At 43.8% G+C, this 7,943-nt stretch overlaps 1 protein-coding gene and 1 pseudogene across 1 annotated transcript in view; one reads left to right on the top strand and one right to left on the bottom strand.

Moving 5' to 3' along the window:
- Positions 1–7,943, top strand: part of LOC102875920 (androgen receptor-like) — a 699,071-nt gene that overhangs the window by 157,066 nt on the left and 534,062 nt on the right. The window lies entirely within an intron of this gene.
- LOC102875111 lies at positions 3,168–3,797 on the bottom strand (annotated as a pseudogene).

Below are 7,943 nucleotides of genomic sequence, written 5' to 3'. Positions count from 1 at the left end.
ACAGGACAGAGCGGAGTTTAGGGCTGTTGTACATAGGGTCGCTATGAGTCGCAGGCGACTCGATGGCACATAACAACAACAACAACAACAACATATCAAATAAGAAGAGATTCCCCATCTTTCTTTGATGGAGCAAATGTTGAGATTCAACAGCATACCTTCACATTGACAGGCGAGTTCCTCACCATTAAGCCATTAGAAATTCCTTTTGTTCTTATTTTTTGCTTGGTTTTTGTTCCCTTTTATGCTTAGTAAATTCATATTAAAAGGAAATTTTTACATGGCTATTATACATGTGAAACATGATCCCTCAGTTAAGAAGTATTTTTAGCTTTTTTGTTCTCTTTTATGACATGAATCATAATTCCCACACCCTTTCCACCTGGACATCTTTTTCTTTTGTGGTACTTAGTAAATCAGAGCCTCGCTGGACACTGCCTTTCCCTTGATTCATCTTAATATATGTCTATCTAGCTTTATCCTTCCCATTTCTGGTCACCATCTAAGAATATTTAGGCATGTAAATTTTAAACTGAACACAGTTCAGTTTTTATTAAAACTGAACACAGAAATTCCATATGACCAACTAATGCACTGCTTGGAATATATACTGAGAAAATGACAAATGAGGTACAGAGACTTGTACACCAATGTTTATAGCAGCATTATTCACCATCACAAGAACATGGAAATAGCCCAAATGCAGCAGGAGAGCAATGATTTTGTAAATTACTATCTCTCTTGGAAAGGACTGAAGAGCATTGTGCAAGGTGAAATCAGTTTCATAAAGAAAAATACTGTATAAGACCATTATTGTAGAATGAGTACTAGGATCGAAGGAGGGATGGGGAAGCAGAGTGGTGAGGATGGGCCGGTGGTGGGAGGGAGCTTGATTATTGGGTCACACAATTTGATGGGTAGACAGAGAGATGTGTAAAGGAAAGGGGAAAGATATGATGAAAAAACAAAGTATACAAACTTTGTAAGTAAACTAGTATAAAAAAATTTTTAAAGTATTTTTAAAAATTAAAACAGCATAATGTATCCCTGTACACCTATCACTTAGCTTCAACAATTATCAACATTTTGCAATTTTTGTTTTATTTTTTACTACTCATTTTTTTGAGATTTATGTATGTTTTAATTTTTAATGTTTGGTTAAACAAAATAACATCTTTTGTAAACAAACCCAGAACAAGGCCAACAACAAAAAGGAGGAATAAAAAGCAAGAAAAACAAAAAGCCTAGGGTTGCCCCTTCTTGGGCATCAGGGTCAGGTCTGCTCCCTTCCTTACAGGAAGTGGGGCTTCTTGCCCTTCAGCGTCAGCATGGGTCCCTGTCCTAAGCACCAGAATTGGATATGAACAGAGAAACCAGCCCTGAAATGTTTAAGCATCTTGAAGAAGTCCGCTGGTTCTGAGGGCTGGGGCTCCTCTGAGTGTTTACACAGGCCCACGCAGATCGGTGGAGAGGACATTCTTCCTCGTCCAGGAAATGGTTTCCTATCAAGACAGTGCCAGGGGACCCGAAGTCCTGCTTGTGACAATCAGCAAGGCAGGCTGTAACTTCTGGCTGGTGCTGGCTGGAATGTCATTGTGCAGGGGGGGAGGGGTGGGGTAAAGAGCTCCCTGCTGTGCCAAGCAGGCCTGGTGTAGAAAAGGGTCCAGAAGAGACTGCAGCCAGTTACAGGGAGGACAGGATGCAGGAGCCACGTAGGGGTTTCTGGTAATCAGCATAAAAAACGGCCTCAGTGGATTGAAGAGAACGTGTGCAGAAAGTGCTGGTGTAAACATGCGCTCTGGTCCCAGGGGGGAGGAAGCCTCAGCTGTGTCCACCATGCTTGCTCAGGCTTGACGTGTACGCCCCAGGCCAGCCCTGCTGATGAGAAGGAATCTGGCAGTGGGGCAGCCCCCAGACCAGGCAAGACCACGGATCTGTGAGGACTGGCCAGGTCCTCCCTGCCCGAGGCAACCACACCACTGGTGAGACAATGCGGTGTGATACTTGTTTCCCTTCGTTTTCCAAAGGTACAGGAAAAGTGGCCTAAAATTTGGAGAGGTAGGGGTAGGTGAATTCTCAGATCTGTAAAGGAAACTCCAGAAAGATGACAGGCCAGGCCCTGGTCCTCTAAGACACACAGACTTCCAGCTTGAGAGCTCTGCTCTGCAAGACGCTGCAGTGGTTAGCCTGAGCTCAAAGATTCCACCACCACTTCTGGCTGCTCTTAAACCCAGAAAGGTGACCTTCACAAGACTGTCTTGCAACTCTGCCCAAAGGTGGTATCTGCTCTCAAAGGCAGACGCGGGCATTTTCTGGTTTGGTCAAGTGGATACACTGCTCTTAGGCCTTCTTTACTACCTTCATAGCCAATGTAGTGAAACGGAACAAAACCAGAGCAAGCTATTGGACATGAGGCACCCAGGCCTGCCAGTCTGACTTTAGCTGTGTCCACATAGCTGTGTCTCACCCCGTAAGAAAAGGATATTGCTGAATTCAATCACCTGACTTAGAATTAATACTCTAAATTCTCTAATGAGAATTTTTCATCCTAAATCTCCAAGTATGGCCATAAACCACTCCCAAGCATGAAGTCCCACAAAGGGATGAAAAGGCGGAGGTGGCATTAAGGGTTGAAGACCGCATGCTGTACTGTACTACTGTTTTAGAGACGGTTTCCTGAGAAACCCCACACTCCAGATCCTTCTAGTTGGTCACATGGCTTTTCCAAGTTCTGTGTCTTCAGACCCCCTGCTTGGCCAGGAAAGGACAAATGGAGGCACCATCTCCCTTGGAGCTGGCTCCATTCCAGGTGAGGCTGAAACAGCAATGATCAATCAACCCCAGCAGAACCTGTCAGGTCCTCACCGGGGAGGGAGGGATGGGATGACAGGGACATACACATAAGCCAGACACCACCTTTGCCTTAATACCAAGGGTCTTTGCTGCTTTGCCCTAAGCACAGAGCTCCTGCCTTCCTTTCCCAGCACAAAAAAAAAAAACGCTGGTGGTTCTAAACAGTCCACGCGTCTGTACTATTGCACTGTCAACTCTGAGAGGGGAAACTCGCTGAGCTGTTTGGGGAAGTGGCAAGGGCAGACCCACTGTGCAGGCCACAGCACATCACAGAGGCTTCAGGGGTGAGGTGAGGGGAAAGGTGGGCAGAACTGTCACACATCAGCCCTCCAGCTCTGATGGGCCTCCACCTCTTCTGGTACCACCAGCAGGAGTTCACAGTTCTTTCCTCGCAAGTGATGTTTTAGAAATTTCCTGAGCTCGCTCTCACCTCCAATTCACTCAGGCGTCTTGAGTTTGGAGTCGAGGTTGCAGTAGGCACCTCCTACCTCTCTAACGCAGATCCAGTGCTACTTTTTGAGAGGCAACTTCAAGGGACCCCAGCATAGGCTGGAGGGTAGATTCATGATGAAGCCCATGACGTTAGTGAGAGCAATTACACCCACATCCCTGCGCTTGTCCCACCAAACGGCTTCATAGCCTTTGCTCTGAAGTGCCGCCATGATGACATTCACGTCATAGTTTCCATTTCCCAGCATGCTCTTCTTGTGAGGTGTCACCATGGTTTTAGGAGACAACCTCTGGAAAATCTCCTGCAGGGCTTCGCGGGTGAAGGCGTTGGCGTCCTGGAAGACGTTGTTGAGGGCATGGAGGGCACAGAGCTCCCTGCGCTGTTTCTCATGGTAGATCTGTGGGGGTGCTGCCTGGGGCAGCTCCAACAATTCCGATTTGGCCTTGTCTCCTTTCCATGGCATGCAACTCATGTTTTTGTTTCTCCCTGTAGGATCCAGACAGGGCTGAACACACCCCACCCTTCCCTCTCAAGGAAGAACGTAATCTTCTCAGTCTTTTTTTTCTCCACCTTATTATTCTCGAGTGTCCACGATTTATGCTTTGTCACTGGGAGAAACGGTTGGAATCAAAAGGAAGAGAGAGAGAAAAAAATCCACTTCTCGTTCCTCAATAGAAAAAAAAAAGTAACTCTTGGATTAGTTTATTTCGCTGCCACTGCCAAAATGCAGAGTTACGAAAAAAAAAAAAAAATCATAGAAAAGCTAAGACTTGGTTTCTCTTTTCTCACTGTCTCCTCTCCGAAAAGCACTATCTGCCAGCTGTGTTGGTCCCTCTACATGCCAACCAGGTCTGAAAGCAAGCGGACCCGGCGGAATCGGTCACATCGCTCCTTTTCTTCTCTTTCCTGCGAACCACACACAACTCCCCTGACCTAGGAGACCAGGCCCAGGTGGTGAACAAACGCCTCGGGGAGCAGTCAGCGAGGGCCGGGGGCCCGGGGGGTGGGGGCGACTCTCCATCGAGCTGCGCGGTGGGCCCCACGGGGCGTAGGCCAGGGGGGCGCTTCGGGGTGGGGGTGGGGGAGGGGGACTCCCGGTCCTGGCGACCCTTGGCGCGCAGCCACCTGGAGCCACCAGCAGCCACCTGGGCCTGGGGCACCTGAGCCCGACTTCACTACTCATTTTTTTTTATGTTCGTTCCATTGTTTTAAAGCAAATACCAGACATTTCACTTGTAAATAGTATGTGTCTCTAGAGACTTCTCTCTTTGTCATAATCATCTGGAAGGAAATGAATAATAATATAATAATATTTTTAATATCCAGAGTGTGAAAGCCAAGTTTTTCATTATCTTGTCTAAATACCTACTAAAAAGAAATTTTGTTGCAGTACCACCTAAGCTTATCTCATCATTCCACTTCTTGCATACATTTTATAACTGAAGAAACATTATTCTGGAGGATATGTTTCTTACAGCTTTTAAAGAGGACAAAGTACTTTCCCATTCTCTGGGCTCTATTTCCTTCATCTGTAAAACAGGATGAAAGTATGGGGAAGATAATAGTAGAGAATCTTTTAGGTTCCTTTCAGCACATTATTTATTTGTATACTACACATTAACTTCTCCTCAGCTTTCACTTTCTGGGCATTATATGTAAAGGACAGTCTGAAAAAATATTCTTGATTTATATGTTTTTCATTCTGCCATGTCTTCAGAAGGGGATGAGTCCCAGGATTTAAGGAAAAGCTAAGATGCAAATAATTTTCATCCCACTTTACTACTCATCTTCCAAGCAACACTTGCTCTTGAGATTATATTCTCCAAAAAGCTCTTTGTCTAAACAGAAATATATTCTAGTACCTCAGGGGTACATTGGGCCTATTTGAATGAATATTCTGTGCTCTTAGTTTTGGCTTGGGCCTACTCCTTAGCTAGCCAAGGGCTTTAGGTCACACAGCTCTGAAGTCTAGGCAAATGGGTGCCATTATAGATAGCTCACTCTATTTTTATTGCCTCTCAACGTTCCTTGAGTGGCTTTGCAATAGGTAGCCTAGTTTCTCCATCTCAGAATTTGGACAGTAGAGTGAAATGAGAAGACATACACAGACGCAGACACACACACACACATACCCCCCAAAACTAAGACACAAAAGTTGAATAGTAGTATTTACTCAATTTCTCCTGAGCCTTAGGAGACAAACTCCTAAGCAGAGAAGTGCTGCAGTTAATACAAACAAAAAAGGAGAAAGAGTTTTCTTTAGCTGTACTGTGTGGCAACTGCTGGGATGGAAACAATTTCCCTAAGGTCACGTATTAAGAACTAAATTTAGAGCTCTTATTTACTTATTTATTTTGAATCTGATTTTCAAACTGTAAACGTATCTTCCAGTTGCATGAAATAATATTAAATAAAATAAAACAATTACAAAGATAAATGAAAATAATGTAGCTTATTTTTTCTCTTTTACTTTAAGGATGACAACTGAAAGTGAGATGAGAAAACCTATGTGAAAGATTATTTTTTCCTAAAAGCTAAGGTTAGCACACATTATCTCTTCTAACAATAGTCATAGGGTCGTTATGGGATTTAAGCCTAATTTCAAGAGCACCAAGTGTATATGTTGTTGTTGTTAGGTGCCGTCCAGTCACTTGTGACTCATGGAAACCCTATATACAACAGCCATAAACTCCACTCTGTCCTGTGCCAATAGAACTGTCTCTGACACTCCCATCCCGATTACCCCAGTCACTGAATCAATCCACCTCACAGAGGGCCTTCCCCTCCTGTGCTGTCCCTCCACCCTCCCAAGCATGATGTCCTTCTCCAAGGACCGATCTCTCTTTACAGCATGTCCAAAGTATGTTAGACGGAGCCTCAGAATCCTTGCCTCCAAGGAGTCACTATGTTTAACCTTTTCCAGGACAAATCTGTTTGTTTTCCTAGCAGTCCATGGTACTCTAAATACTCTTCTCAAGCACCACAGCTCAAATGCATCAATTCTCCATCTTTCTTGGTCCAACTCTCTCATGCATAACAAGTGATTGCAAAGACCATGGCCTGTAACAGATGCACCTTAATCTCCAGAGAGACACCCTTGCTCTTCAGTACATTGGAGAGGTCCCTACCAGCAGATTTTCCCATGGCAATGCGCCTTTTAATTTCCTGGCTACTGGTGCCAAGAATATTGACTGTAGAGCCAAGCAAACTAAAGCTGTGAACAAGCTCTCTTCACCATCCATCCTGATGCTGCCGATTGGCCCAGTGGTGAGAATCTTTGTCTTCTTGACATTGAGCCTCAATCCATATTTTAAGCTGCAGTTCTTGACCCTCTGCAGCAAGCGCTTCAGGTCCTCCTCACTTTTAGCAAGCAGGATTGTGTCATCTGCATAATGCAGATTGTTGATAGATTGCCCACCAGTCTTGACACACATTTCTCCTCATAGAGACCAACCTCCCATATAATCTGTTCTGCACACAGGTTGAAAAGGTATGGAGATAGGACGCGTCCCTGGCATATGCCCTTCCCATTTTTGAACCATGCAGTGTTCCCTTGCTCTGTTCTGACGACTGCCTCCTGGTCCAAGTATAGGTTTCCCATTAGAATGATCAAATGTTCTGAGATTCTCATTCTTCTCAGAGTCAGCCACAGTTTGTTATGATCCACACAGTCAAACACCTTTGTGTAGTCAATGAAGCACAGATATACATTTCTCTGGTATTCTCTGCTTTCAGCTAAAATCCATCTAACATCTGCTACAATATCCCTAGTACCACGAACCCTTCTAAACGCAGCCTGGAATTCTGACAGTTCTCTGCTGATGTGCAGAGTGTTTATAGAAGACGGAAAAAACTTTATATGGGATATGAGAATTAGGTCACAAATTAACACATTTTCGAGAAAGAATGTAGCATATTGGGCAGTAGTGCAGGTTGAAAACAGGAAGGAAGTGTTTATAATGATTTTGTTTTGTTTTCATTAAATCATTCAGACACATTTTGTTTTATAACATTAATGACCATTCATCAATGCCATTTATGCAATTGTTTTTTTAAAGGAGAGGGATGGGGAAAAGCTTGGTCATCTATCCATTGAAAAGAAACTTTGAAAGAAATTTAATCATCTTTTATTTCTTAAAAATTATAAGCTTCTCACAAAAGATCTATTCAAAGAAAATTACAAAACATTAGTACAAGAAAAAAAAAAAGAAACCTGGAGAAGTGGAAGACTATCCCTGGCTCATGGATAGAAAGGCTCAATATTGTGAGAATGGCAATACTACCAAAGGCAATTTACATGTTCAATGCAATCCCAATACAAATACCAATTCCATTCTTCAATGAGATGGAAAAGACAATCTCCAGCTTCATTTGGAATGGAAAGAAGCCCCGAATAAGCAAAACACTCCTTAAAAATATATGATTGAGTATCATGGTTAGCACAGGAATCCAGAATTAAGGTTGCATAGAGAACTGTACTCAGGGAGGGGAGTGAGGGGGAGGGGACGTGGGAATTGTATACTAATGAAGATTTTTTTTCCTTCTCTTCGGAGGGGGAAGCGAGCTGGTGGGGAGGGGTGGGCAGGAAGAAAAGTGCAGCAATGAATGAATGGAAATCCAAAACCTCTGTAAATGTCTA

The sequence above is a fragment of the Elephantulus edwardii genome, unplaced genomic scaffold (genome assembly GCF_000299155.1).
Source record: "Elephantulus edwardii isolate Elephantulus edwardi_28Jun2011 unplaced genomic scaffold, EleEdw1.0 scaffold00355, whole genome shotgun sequence".
NCBI lineage: Eukaryota > Metazoa > Chordata > Mammalia > Macroscelidea > Macroscelididae > Elephantulus > Elephantulus edwardii.
The sequence above is the reverse complement of the archived record's forward strand: the minus strand, read 5'-3'. Positions and strand labels throughout refer to the sequence as shown.